Genomic DNA, 14,313 nt, shown 5'->3' on the forward strand with positions numbered 1-14,313 from the left:
TAAACCACTTTTGTTCTTGTTCCTATTCAGCGGCTGCCTCAGAAACAACTCTCCCAGCGGGGCACGTGCATTTGTGCGTGCGCGCGTGCGCTAGAGGCACGCCTTTCGGCCCCGCAACCCTTCCTGGTTGCTGCTTTCACTTCTTCCATCCCCCAGAGAAAATAGCCGTGTGGCTGATCCTGTCCCTTTGATGCTGATATTGATTTTAATTGTCATGTGTTTCCTCGGATTAAGTTTCCGATACTCAGGGAAATCCACGTTGCATAGCAAGTGACATGTGCGTACAATCAGTCTCAGACAATTTATTTTTACCACCGTATGTAAACACTGTGCTGAAATTGTCACTTTGATTTAGGAGGTGTCAGATTTTTCTGTTGGTCTTTTGTCCCCCCGGCTCCTCCTTTCCTCTCTTTCTCTCAGCCCTCCACTCCATCTCTGAAATTGGGCATTGCTTTCATCAGCGGCACTCCCAGCAAAGCGCCGCGCGCATTCAGCCGCGCACCGCCTGGACGTTAATCTCGAGATGGTTTCTTGGACACTGCAACTGCCTGTTTCTAGCAAAACTGTAACATCTTTTTCGCTTCCCCCCGCCCCTCCTTCCCTGGGAACCATTTTGTGCACTGAAAATAGAAGTATCATTTTAGAGTAAGCAGCTCAGAGGGACGTAATCACCCGAATGCAGATGAAATCACTTAAAATTTTTGAAACTGGCAACCTCTTATATTTTAATTACATAGTGCAGTGATATTCTGCTGAAAGCAATTACATTGTAGATCTTCCCACACACAGACATTCCCAGTTGTGCTCCACAAAGACTAGCGGTTATATGAATCAGGGATCACGTATTCATTTCTTTTTTCTTTTTCTTTTTTTTTTAAAGAAAGGACGAAAAAGCCCATCTTCATGCAATCTTGGAAAGAAGTCAGCGTCTCACCATTTCAGAGGCAGGGTAATTTTGCTCGCCCCCTGGTGAAATGCGAATGCCCATTGGCCTGGAGAATAATATCGTTTCGTTCCTGTTTTCATAGGCCCGAGCTCGCGCTCCAAGGACATGCTTTGGCATCTTAACCATTTTGAAATGTGTCAGGAAAGATCTTTTCTGTTCAGAATCAAATCCATGCTTCCATTCAATTAAAAAAAAAAGTCTTTCACCAGGTTGAACAGGGCCTCAGAGGCCTGGCTCTGGCCTCCTAAATTGTGGTTGAAGTGTTCAGATCCAGTTCATGGGAGCGATATCCCTTGCCCTCCTTTCAAAATTAGCCCCGATGAATGGACTCTTTTGTAGTGAGGAAGGAAACAGACAGGAATCACAATGATCTCTTTCTAGCCAGGCCTCCTGTAGCTACAAGTGAGTCAACAAGCCTGGCTGGTGCTGTAGAAGAAGGAAAACAGCAATTTCTTAGTGGTTTCCGTGGCATGTTGGAAATGGCAGGACCTCTTCTGTTACCCAGGTCTGGCACCTCGGGCCCGCTTCTTACCGTTAACTGCTTTCCAGCCGCGAAAGCCAGACGGGATTTAAGGTTCGTGACAAACTTCCCAGCAGAGAGGCACCGTCTATGTCTCTTTAGCAGCGCTAAGAGCAGCAGGGCTCGTTATCGGCCTCGGCAGAAGGGTGGACTCCTAATTCCACGCCCCGTGAAATGGGCAAAGTGGGAGAAACTGGTCACCTCCTTAATCACCCTTGGAAGGAAGGACACCAATGATTCATGTTTCTTCTGGGCAACATTTTAGCCCTCAGTAGAAAGTTATTCTTTTTTTCCTGTTATTCTAAAACTAAGTACTTTGCACATTTGGGAAGTATTATTAAATAATAATCTGACTGATGGTCTGTGGTTGGAGTTAATTTCTTCCAGTTTTCAAAGCATCTAATTACACTTTCCTCAATAGTAACTGTCAAAATTGCTTAGAATGTGCAAATACCACTTAAAAAAAAAAAAAAAAAAAAAAAAGCTCCAGCTCATCTCTCCAGAGCGAAGAGCTGGAATGAAAGAACTAATCCACAAGATGAATGCAGCTCATGCCTCTGTAGTCCTCCATTTTTTTTCCTCCTTAATTTATTCCCAGGGGTTAAGAACCCAAAGGGCAGATGCTCAGCTGATGGATTTAAGTCAGACCAGTTTATATCAGCTGGGGATCTGGTTGAGCTAAGCTGCACCAAGAGGAGTTAAATCAGTCATTAAACCTATTCACACCCAAAGGTCATCACTCTTATTTCAGTTTATGGGCACCTATTTTTAGCTGAACTTCACCCTGCTCCCATTGACTGAGGGCATGGGCGCACAAACTGGCGAAAGCGAGGCAAAAAGGACAGGGCTTCCCAGAAGGTCATGTACCCGTATGGTCTTATCCCGTGGCAAAGAAGCCAACCTGTAGCAGCTCAGCCTGCAGAGAAATAAGGGTAAATTTGGTTGGCCTGCATTTACTATGGCACAGGCAGCTACCTACCTATGGTAGCTACCTTTCGCATACTACTCGCCTTTGCCTCACAGTAACTTGTCCCTATAACTATGTTAAATAAAAAAACCCCAACCTATTCTTATGCCGAGAGTGTGTACATGAGGTTTGCACTAGTTCCATGATATCGGTTTAAAATCTAAGTTGATATGAAATGGTTGCATCTTGTTTGGATGCACCCTCCGTAGAACAGGAGAAGAATACAAAGCTCCCCCCGAGACACTTGTGTAGAAGTAGCATGAGACCCGATTGATGCAAAAAAGGAGGTTCACACTACAGCACTCACGGCACTTCACAGCCAGCGAAGAAAGGCAGATGGGAAAACCCCAACCACGACGAGCGATCTGCAATGTTATCTAAGGCAACACATGCTCCCCTTGTGCCGTGCCTTGACCACATGGAACAGCTCTGTGCGAGAGGGAGTATCGCTAGGGATGAGACCACAGCTCACTCTCCATCCCCATGCAGTCACTGATGTAAGACCGACAAGCTCAGGTGGCAACGGAAATGTGGACTCCAATAGCGCCTATTTTTTCCACTGGGAATGGGTATAGGCTGGGCATTTTCTCCCTCCTCCCTCACGCACAGCTCATTTCACCAAGATCATCAACAAGTTTCATGTAATGCCAATATGCTGTCACAACGGACTCGAGTTAGGTGCAAAACCAGGAGCCCAGGGGTTGGAAGGGCTTTGCCCTGCTTTTAGACCACGCAGGGCACCCGTGTTTATGTAGAATTACTGACCTGGAGTTGATTCTGGCTCCAGGGAATGGGTTTTGTTGCTGCTTTCCTAGGACTAGTCTGAATTCCAGAATTGGGGATCATGAGCTGATGCTCTTGGCTAAGAAGTTGGTGCTAGTCAAGACACTTCCAGGGGAATGGGCACATTTTCATTTGAACAGCGGACTGCAAAAGTAAATGTGGTAACATCCATGATTTGGTGAGCTAAGCATGCAATCTATTTTTCTTCCCTGGGGTTTGCGATTGCATGAAACAGCAGAGAGGAAGGGAAGGTTTGCTCTTTCCAGAGATTTATTTCGTTACAACTGCAACAAGTTAAGTAGAGAACAGGGTAGAAAGACTTTTGGTTTTGAGCCTGGAACAAAGCTCAGCCCTTGAGATAAACAAATGGAGGGAACAGAAATTATCAAGGAAAGAGCTAGCCACAGACTTATTATGAATTTCACTTTAGCAGGCTGGGTAACTATTGTACCAGGGACTGAACTGAAATCAGATCAACTCTGCAGAGTAAAAGTACTGTGAAATATCGCTGTGCTGAACCTTTGCTCAAAAAGCTTCCAAAAGGGATCTGTCTATTGGTTTGGGGTAGTGCTTGCTTGCTTAAAATCTCCTTAGTGACCATCTGCTCGACAGTACCATATTTCCTCGCATACAAAATGCACCCCTTTCCTTCACAAATTGCTTCTGGAAATATAGGTTTGCTTTAGATGTGAGAAATATGGCAAGAGCAGGTTCTGCCATTTACTGGGTAAAACCAGAAGTAAAATCTGCAGCAATCCACAGGGAGCTGGTGAAGGAGCATGCTGATACTCAGTTACTTACCTGAAGGAAGGGTTTTATTCGTTACTACAATCTACCTTTCAGACCCAAGGTGCGTATTGTATTCCCGGCTGCATTATATATATGCAAGATATATTCACCCAAAGAACCTTGTCTGCAAGAAAATATGGTACTTTTCAATCTGGGCATGGGAGAAGGATCCTGAGAGACTTTTTCCCAAGTGTGAATGTCAGTCTGTTTCTTTGGTCCTAGCGTTTACTCCTCAGCTGACCCACCTATAAGATGAGATAATGATCCTTACCTACTTGCAACTGGTGTTTATAAAAGACTTTAAGGCACCTGAATGAAAGACAGTGTGTTAGAGTACTACATTATTATATCCATGCCATCCCATCTGAGCCTTTTTCTGTCTCTCTCTCTCTCCAGGGACTGGGAGTGCACAAAACTGGAGACTTTTTCCCCCAGTATGTAGTCCAGAATGTGTCTGTGCCTCTGTTTCCACATCTATAAACTGGCTGTGATAGCTCTTAACTGCCCATGGTACCATTGCAGGGATAAAATAGGGAATATATGTGAAATGGATTGAGCTGCTTAGATGTGTGATGAGTTAAATGTAAAGCGTCACTTCGCGATTGCATTAGGTGATCTGGTCAGCATTCACAGCAACAAATCGGAGCGATTGAAAGTGGACAAGATAATTTATTTCCACACTAAACAAAAAGTCAAAAAGGGGAACATTCACGTCAGTGCAATTAAACTAACAAAATCTAGCAGGCAGCAAGTTGTATACTAATGCATGAGTATATATACATACAAGCTACTAAGAGCCTAGAAACAACGTGTGTCAAGATGTGTGTTTGTCATGCCTACATCCTGGACATGTCTCCATGTCGCTGTGCAGCGCTGTGCTCTGGTACCTCCAGTTGGAAGTACTAACGCACGGCAAGGTACGGTCGGCTACTGCACCATGCAAGCGGCACACAGTTCGATTTTGCCGCTCTGTTGTTGCTCTGCTGGGAGAGCGCAGTGCTACAGTGACACAGCCGGCGATCACGTGTAGACCCACATAATGACTACGTTGCCATAGTGTGCCATAGGGAGACATGCAGACGTGCCCCTTGTGTTGCAAAAATTCCCAGTTTTGCAAATTCCCAGTTGCAAAAACTGGTGCTTGCTGAAGGCAACTGAGAACAAGAGGGATATCAATGGGTACCTGTGACCCGGGGTCTTCTCTACCATCAGATTGCTGAGAGGAAAGATAGGTGGGGAAAAAAGGCTGAGTCTGCCTTGCAAACATGTAATGGTCAGGGGTGTGAAGAGGTGGATGCTTGACTGACGCAGCAGGGCAGGTAAACCCTAGCATAGGTGCATTTACATCTGTGCTTTTATCAGTGTAGCCGGTTTCACTTACGGGATATTTTACTATCTAGTTCTGGCATTATACATGCGTGAAGTTAGGAGCACTCGGCTGGCATATTAAGCCATGATTCCTATATTGGTTAAATGCTCCTTGTGTCAGTTCACTCCACCATCACCATTAAACTTATAGAAGAGACATTTACAACATTTTACCAATTACTTAGGTGTGTATCTCCTCACACGTGGGCTGGACTAAGTTGCCAGCATCCTCCTTCTATATTATTTATGGCATTGCCTTCTGCATCAGTACGTGTTTACTGCTTTATTTATATAATTTGTACGCTGCTCTTCCCAACAAAGGCTATGCAGTAAAGAGTCTGGGTTTGTCTGCCTGGCACCCAAAAGTTTAGTTGCCCAGCCTGGTCAGTGCCCCTTTGGACAAGGATCTCCCCAGGCCCACACGAGATATGCATGTCTGAGGAGTATAATTTAAGGGGTCTTGCAATCCCTACCAGGGATATTTATTTATTGAGTAGCAGCTGAATCCCTACCAGTAGTTCAAGTCTAACATGAGCTACAGTGGAAACAGCAGCATCACACTGGTGAATAAACCTGGAGTCTCGTTCCCTTCAATTGTCTGGAGTGAATAAAGACGCGGAGCGTCGATGTAGATCAGCTCATCTTTTGCATTGACGATAGCATCAGGCTCAAAGTTGGGCATTTTGGTCAATCTGTACATATGTGTGTATCACAGAGTTTCATAGGTTTCATAGATATTAGGGCTAGAAGGGACCTTGTTGCCAGCTTTTGCTGCATTGTAGAAGATCCTTAGAGAAGGTCTATAAACAGAGGATACCATGCGTGAAATCCCTTTGGAGCAAGAAAAGATGGCGGTGATAGCCCAGTAGGTCGTTGGCCAAAAATCTGTAAAGAAGAGAGGAAATTGTTTTAGTGGTAGGATTACAAATAATAAAGCGTTAACATCTTCTTCCTTCTTGTGCACAGTAGAACTGAAACTGAGCTCCGCAGAGGATGATCATTAATTCTTCACATTCAGTCAGTGGGAACAAGTACAGATGTTTTCACCAACCTGTGACATGAAATCATTTGCCGGTTTTATGGAAACAATTTGTTTTATACTTTTTAATATGATGCATCCATGAAATGATTAACTAAATCAAGGAAACCTTCTGTAAGCATATTACCTCATGCGATAATCAAGTAGCTAGCAAATACCATAGCTGTGTAAGGTAATTAAATAAGCATGGTTCCATGAAACTAATATTAGTTCAATGAACATTTCTTGATCTTGTAAGGCATGAAATTGGCCTCCATCAAAATGCTCCAACTTGGCTGCAAAAACTTAGCCACTAAGGCCCAGAGCTTTTAAGGTATTTATGCTCGGCAAGGTGGAAGACCTGGTTCATCAAGGTAATTGGGCAACTCACACCAGATCCAAATATAAAGAGATATAAAATTTGGGCTCCCCATGAATCTCACCCTCCAGCTCGAGGCCGGATCATGCCTGTCCAAACCGAACCGTCCAGGTGTTTATCTAACTTGCTCTTCAACACTTCTAATGACAGAAATGCCACAGCAAATCTGTTTTAGTTACCACCCACATCATTAGCAAGTTCTTTCTGGCATCTAACCTCAGTTTCCTTTCTTGCACTTTAAGACCATTACTTTTTGTCTGTGCCCTCTGCACAGCAGAGAATAGCCTATCACCACCTCTTTGATTTTTTCTTCCTTATTTTTTTTAATCTTAAAATCATACAAACTTTAGCAACTGTTTTGAAGAGAAAGAAGCCACACCTGTATTTATAGCGAACCTTTATTTTCAAATATTGTTATTAAAATATGTGATCTACAGTGACAGAAGTCGCATGGCGCTGGAAAAACATGGGAAGAAGGCATGCTAATCTCTGCTCTGTGCACCCATGAAAGTCTAAACGACGGATCAATAAGAAGTGAACTTATCAGCTGTGTTGGCCCAGAGGCTGGTCTGAAACTTGCCTGACAGCCTTCAGGGAATATATTTCTCCTGGTTTTATGGCCACTGAGTCTGAGCACCTCAGGATCCTTCACCTTCTCATCACTATGACAGCCCTAGGAGGCTCTCTTACTTCTGCTTTCCATTTGGAAAGGTTAAAGGACTTGACCAAGGTCACTCAAGAAGTGCTTGGGAGAGCAAAGGATTGAAGGTACCGTTCTTAAGACTTAGGATAGTCTCTTGATAGCCCCTGAACCATCCTTTGTGTTCCTTCATGTATGAATCAGCACCCATTGGCCTTTTCCCACTTATTTCCCTTTCCCTTCCCATTCACTCTTGCTTGCAAATAAACTAATAACCTCTTCCCCCTGTGTAAACAAAAAAAAAGAGAGCTGGTCAGAAAGTTTCAGTAAAAAACTTGGTAGAAAAATCTTGAGTCAATAAAAGTGATCCCAAGAAGTGTCTGCATTCCTTAAAAAAAAACCCAAAAAGTAAGAAAGAAAAGAAAGGTCCAGTTTGTTTTTTGAGAAAATGAAAATGCAAAGGATGCTGTTTTCACTTAAACGAAAGTTTAGCATTCTGCAAGGAAAATGTGGATGATTTTTTACAACTTTTTAATTGAAATTTTGCTCCACGAAAACACGTTTCAAATGTTTCCAACCCGCCACAGTGCAGATCCACGCGGCACACGATCTGTTCGTGAAGCCCGTATACGCAGGCATTTTGTCCAATGGCTTCCCACATGGATTATTTTGGGGGAGGGAGAAGCATGTTCCTTGGCCTTTCCAAGCAAGTGAAAGCAAAAATTAAAAGAAACTTCCAGAGCAACTTCAGCTGAAATCATTCTTGACCTCATCCCAAGGCACACATTTTCCAGGAGGACAAAAATGGTTTATGCGTGGATAAGGACTGCACCTTGGCTGTTCATCCCACCAAGGATCGTTTCCTGGCAGAACATGTGACAAATGACATGGAGAAATACTCCTTTATCCACTACTGGGAGTGAGCAGCATCCAGGTTTATATTTGTGCTCATTTCAGACTCGGTTTTCCATCCCTTCCCTTCTGATAAAGATACTCCCCCTTTCCCCTACTGAGAGACTTTAGTGCTTCTAGTACATAGAGCTCCTCTGGCAATTGTAAGGTCCAGATCTGCAACCCAAAAATCTCCCAACAGTACAGCTGCAGCTGCCTCCTGGAGCGGTCCCCTTTCCATTTTATCCCTTTCTCTCCTGCCCTTATGGAAGTCTCTGTGCACGGCCCAGTGCTAGGTCGTGGGGTGAGGGATCATGCGTGAGAGATGGGGTGATACTCACATCACCCCTCCGCAGAATCCCAGGGTATAAAATACAGGCCCAGGATGTGGGAAACAGAGGCACGAATTTGGCTCTGAAATACTATGTGGTCTAGGGAAAATTAGCCATGAAAATCCCAGGGAATAAAAATTGCTCAAACCCACCACCTTGCTCCAAACCACGGGCATCCCCACACACTCTGAGTCCAACTCTGGGGAATTCATCCTGGCCTGGGGTATATCTACAGTGCTGCTGTGATGAGCAAGGGGTGCTGATCACCATGCCCCCGCCATGCTGCACCCCAGCTCCTGAAACAAGGCACCATAACTGCTGTGGAGCGGTGCTGTGTGAGCCCAGAACAGTTATCGGGGTGTGCTCCGGGCTTTCCCACAACAAGTGTATTGCCTCATTTTCAGATTTGGACTACGCGGAGTGGGAACTAGTAGGCCCTTTACACCATTTGGGGGCAATCCCACTAACCTTGTGTTACTCTGATTGGCCTCAACAGGATGATTAAGGTGTGTAAGATCAAGAAGGTTGTGTAAGATGTTGAGTAAAGTGTGTAAGATCAGGAGCGTTGGCTTCAATAGGACGAGGAAGGTGTGTAAGATCAGGAGAGTTGAGTAAGGTATTGGTTAAAGTGGGTAAGATCAGAAGAGTTGAGTAAGGTATTGGTTAAAATGTGTAAGATCAGGAGAGCTGGCTTCAATAGGACGATGAAGGTGTGTAAAATCAGGAGAGTTGAGTAAGGTGTTGGTAAAGCGTGTAAGATCAGGAGAGCTGGCTTCAATAGGACGATGAAGGTGTGTAAGATCAGGAGCGTTGAGTCAAGTGTTGGTAAAGTGTGTAAGATCGGGAGAGTTGAGTAAGGTGTTGGTAAAGTGTGTAAGATCAGGAGAGCTGGCTTCAATAGGACAATGAAGGTGTGTAAGATCAGGAGAGTTGAGTAAAGTGTTGGTAAAGTGTGTAAGATCAGGAGAGTTGGCTTCAATAGGATGATTAAGGTGTGTAAGATCAGGAGAGAATCAATAAAGTGTTGCACACCCAGCTCCTAAGTCTGAGGTGTCTTAGGAGGCGGCATCCAAGCTCCTGATACAGGGTGTGAGGTGAATTAGGCCCCTCAGGATAGGCCAAACCAACCAGGATGGGGATCAGGGAGCCAAAAGGAGTCAGCGTGCCCAAAGCACAGCTGCTTGGAGTGAAGGCAATGATGAAGGCACCCAGGAGGCCTGAGACCTGCCCCACTCAGGGCTGCAGGTCAACACCCCCATCCACAAATGATCTACAGCCCTGAACCTGCTCCTTGCTTCCAGGAATAAAGCAGGGCTTGCTTTTCCCTTCGAAAATGCCAGAGTGGGGAGAGCAGGTGGGGGCTGGGATGGTGTTGGACACCCGCCCAGGGTCCATTTCTTCAGTCCCCTCGTGGGTGGAGCACTCACTTAGGGGGCTGGAGTTCAGGTCCCTCCTCTGCTTGAGAGGATTGCATCTTCATCTCCTGTCTACTCCGTTTCGGCCTCGCTAGGGCAGCAGCTGAGCAGGGGGATCAGTCTTTGCCTTGACATCCCACTTGAGGTGTCTGCGGTTATGTCTACCTGGCACGCTTAACATGCCTGACAGCAGCTCCCGCAGGCAGACTGTGATGCTCCAGCCGGGCTGCCCCCCAAACCCCAGTTGGCTAATTAGCACGGGGTGGGGTACATTGCCCCCCGTCACTCAGCGGTGCTAATTAGCTGGCGTGAAGCGCCTCAGGACGGTGGCTGTACCGGTTCCAGTTTCAGAAGCAGCCTGTCCAGAGCAGCGTGAGAGGCGCAGGGTAGGTTTACTGTATAGACATGGCCTAAGTCCTTGTGTTTTTTGGAACCGTTCCTGTCCTCCACAGCACTTCGAACTTTGTAATCCATTAACATACTTGGCTCTCAACAGGGCTTTTGTTCCCAGCGCAGAGAGCTGGCGGTGTGGAAAGATTACATAGCTGGGGGCCTATATTATCCCTCCCTGGGGAATTGGGCCAGGCAATTAGGTGAGAGAATGATGTGTATCTGCCTACCACCCTCACCTCCCCACTTCCTCTGCAGCTTTCCTTGTCCCTGGTGCTCTCGCCACATGGTGCCCACAGAGCCTTCCACGGGGCCTGGGGAATAGGGAAAACAATGCCACAGTGTTATCTGATCCCCCCCCCCCCCCCCCCCCATGCACCGAGGGCTGGGAGCTCGGAGCATGGAGGCTCTCCCAGCCCCACACCACATCCCCTCTGGGTGCCAATCGCTGCAATACAATACCACGCCCGGGGCTGAGACATGCTTGTGCCTCTACATCTATAGCACGGTCGGCCTGCGGAAAGCTTTGGGGTAGGCGCAACGCGGCCACATCTTGTTACAGCGAAGGCCGAGGAGAGCGTCATACGTGTTTACACAAACGCGGCCCCGCTTGCAGCGCAGGCCGAGCCGCAGCGAACTCTACCTCCGTGACAAGCCAGCTTGCACCTGCCCTCGCCGAAATCCCGCACGCTCCCTTTGACGTCAGTGTTTCCTTTGCGCAAACAGGTTGCATGGTTAGGAGATGCCATCACCGCTTGGCGTCCTGGAGTCCAGCAGATGATGGCTGGAGCCTGTGAGAATAAGAATATTGCTTACTGACTAGGAGTTGCCAGGACAGACAAAGCCAAGTGAGCCTGAAGGATTATAAAGGTGTGGGCCGTGCTCCATATTTAAGGTTCCCTTGAGGATTGGCACTGAAGCCAAGTTAGTTCCTGCATGAAGCACAAGTGCATTGAAGAGAAAAATCTTTGCCCTCTTCCTTCCGAAAGTCCGTACGATGCCCCCTTCTTAAGAGGAATGCCCCTTTTTCATAAATAAAAATCATCGTTTGGACAGTGGCCTTTACAGTTCAGCTATCTTCCCTTCAGTGCAATGAGGACCAAAAAAAGAAAAGCCTTACACTGACCTTAGAAAAGTTATTGAAATAAACCAGATAATAAATAGAAAACATACAGTTTATCCAAGAGTGAGCAATCATGCACTCTCCCCAGACAAAACAATAGAGCCATTGTATTCGCCCATCTGAGCAGTCAGCAAATGCTGGTAGTACAGGGCTGTAATGAATTAAAGGCTTTTCTACAGCAGATACAGATTGCGGCGTGTTACTAAGAAAAGCACAGCATTTTCAGGGCTCCACTTGATAAAGATGTTAGTGTTTCTAAGGCAAAATAAAAGTGACTCCAATTTTATGCTGGTTTTTCTCATTTGGCAGGCTAGATGCAAGACTCCGCATACCTTTGAAACGGAGGGGACCGGCGGACATCGGATGCGATGGACCGCTGGTTTGATCTGCTTTCACAACGCTTGCGTTATGGTGATGGCAGTAATAACAGTGTGGATAGATTTAAAATAGGTTTCTAGCTAAACAGTTGCTCTGGAGGTAAAAAACCGAACAACCTTCTCCTAAGTCAGGGAACTTACTTTCTACTCTCATCTCTGCTGCTGCCCAGAGGCGGTTATTCTTCGTTATTCTGGCTTGACTTAGTGCTGACCATGCTTCTTCAGGGCAAGGACTGTATCTTGTCGCCTTCATAGTCCTGAACATCACCTGTGATGTCAATGATCGCATAGACATATCAGTATCATATCTCTGTAAAGCAAAACAGATGTCATTCTCATACGTCCCTTAAAAAGGTAAAGCTCTATGGGGTAACATTTAAAACATTTCTGTGGTGATATGTGTATATTACACTATAAAGCTTGCAAAATGAGTGGCTAGGCCCAACGCTAATTTTTTGGCTAGAATTATAACAAACCACATTCATTTAAGGGGGTTTTAAATACACGGGTCATGGTTTTAATTAGAAGCAGGGGCCGTGAGTGACTGACATCGGCATTGGGCCTTGTCCAAGAGCCCTGGATGTCTAGAGGAGTTTGTGCCGTTGACTCCAACGGGAACAAGATCTTGGCCATGTTCACCGGCAGTTGGAGAGGGCTCCCACAACCGGGAACCACCGCCCTCCCGTCTCCCCTTCGCACAACACGCACGTACCGTGTGTCGTGCTGAAACTGGAGGCACCTGCTAGAGAAGCCGCGTGGGGGCAGAGATGACACGTCAGTTATAAATCCTTTAAGATAGCAACAGGCTTTTGTAAACATTTGGACAATCCTTCCTACCTTTCCTTCGTCCAAATATTTGCATCATGAGGGGCTGCTAGTCATTTCCTGACATGCTACGTAGCCTGTCCTCAGTTTGTAGGTCGAGTGCAGCATACAAGGATTAATGGCATCATTTTAATGGACTAGTGGCTTGACAAAAACAGGCCTGTCAGCTGAGCAGACATTCAGGTTAAGATGGATAGAAAGGACTTGCAATGGTGAAGGGCCCTTTTTTTTCAGGACTGTTAAGATCTGATCCAAAGACTCTTATAAATGAATGATGCAGACCCCTCTGATAAGTTAATGGACACATTCCCCAGGGACTTAATTAACCTGTAGAGAGATGCAACACTCACAGGTGACTTTTCCAGTGCTCAGTGTTGGGGAAAAAAAAAAAACTTCCCAGTCAATCTGGGCTTTTAAATACCAGCAGCTGTCTTGGAGACTGAAGCCAGCTTTGTCAAATTAATCCTCACAAACTCTAGCATTTTCCAGATAAGTTGCAACAGGCGGGTGCTGCGATGCAAAGTGTTTAAAAAGTACGTGTGAACCGTTTAATGTAGCAAAGTTGCCAAGCTGAAATAAAACTTGTTTTTCTTTTTTTCCTGTCCTTGTAGAAAGAAGAAAGCAATCTGGATTCAGTTTTAGTAGTTAATAAGGCTGCCTCTATGTAAAAACCTGTATTTAAGACTACTGTGCTAAATAACAGTGCTAGAAAGATTGTGCCCTGCAACGCAATAATTTTAATCTTCCACTCAATACAACCGGTACTTTATGGCTAAATATACACTATAATAAGCCGGTGGATTTTCTGATAACGTAGTGAAGAAAATATTTGACCCCGAGTTTAATTGTAGGATAAAATTGCACAGGGGATCACATGGCTTCCCCAGCTAAAACTTTAGTTAAGATCTTTTTATTGTAATCTCTTTGTCAAAACCAAAGGGCTTGAAGATGGAGGGTCTTCGGGGCAGATTGATTTAGGAGAGTATTTCCAGCTGCTTCTGGGAAGCAGGCAGCAATGTGTGGATTTTGCCCAGCACCGATATGGAGAGCAGGGGACTGGGATCCAGACAAAGCACTGGAAATGGAAGTCCCTGGCTCCTGTGACCAAGCTTCAGCATCTTTAGTTAAAGCGTTATTGGCTCTCACTCCAGGAGGCAACAGATGGGCAGTGACTGCTCATCCAAAGAAACATCCGTGCCAAAAAAAAGGGTGGGGTGGGAATCTGTGCTTGAAAAACCAGAGTGCAAGTTGCACCCAGGTGACCCCTCAACGGTTTCCTCTCCCACGCATGACTAGGCATCAGGGGAGCCACAGCATCCCCTGCCCAGACTAAATAATATCTTCAAAGACTTGTTTTAAATACAGATGTACATCAGGGCTCAACAGGAGAAAGTCACTGTCACCATCTAAGTGAACTTTGGGTAGGTTGGGGGTGGGCAGGGGACAAGGAGGAGGTGGAAGCATGAAGCACCTGTTGAAGGCTATTTAGGGATTAGCCACGTGCTGACAGACGAATTGGCAAGATTAATATGAGCCATCAAGGCTGTGTG

The 14,313-nt window shown here is 45.7% G+C and overlaps 1 long non-coding RNA gene across 1 annotated transcript; it reads right to left on the reverse strand.

Moving 5' to 3' along the window:
• Positions 1-4,712: 4,712 nt before the first annotated feature.
• LOC149857063 (uncharacterized) lies at positions 4,713-13,129 on the reverse strand. Its single transcript, XR_016444235.1, has 3 exons — positions 12,080-13,129; positions 11,082-11,229; positions 4,713-6,258 (listed from the first exon to the last, which is right to left on the reverse strand). It is a non-coding gene; the product is annotated as an uncharacterized LOC149857063 (long non-coding RNA).
• Between the last annotated feature and the right edge of the window lie 1,184 nt (positions 13,130-14,313).

The sequence above is a fragment of the Crocodylus siamensis genome, chromosome 9 (genome assembly GCF_052110815.1).
Source record: "Crocodylus siamensis isolate JL-2025a chromosome 9, ASM5211081v1, whole genome shotgun sequence".
In the NCBI taxonomy this organism is placed as follows: domain Eukaryota; kingdom Metazoa; phylum Chordata; order Crocodylia; family Crocodylidae; genus Crocodylus; species Crocodylus siamensis.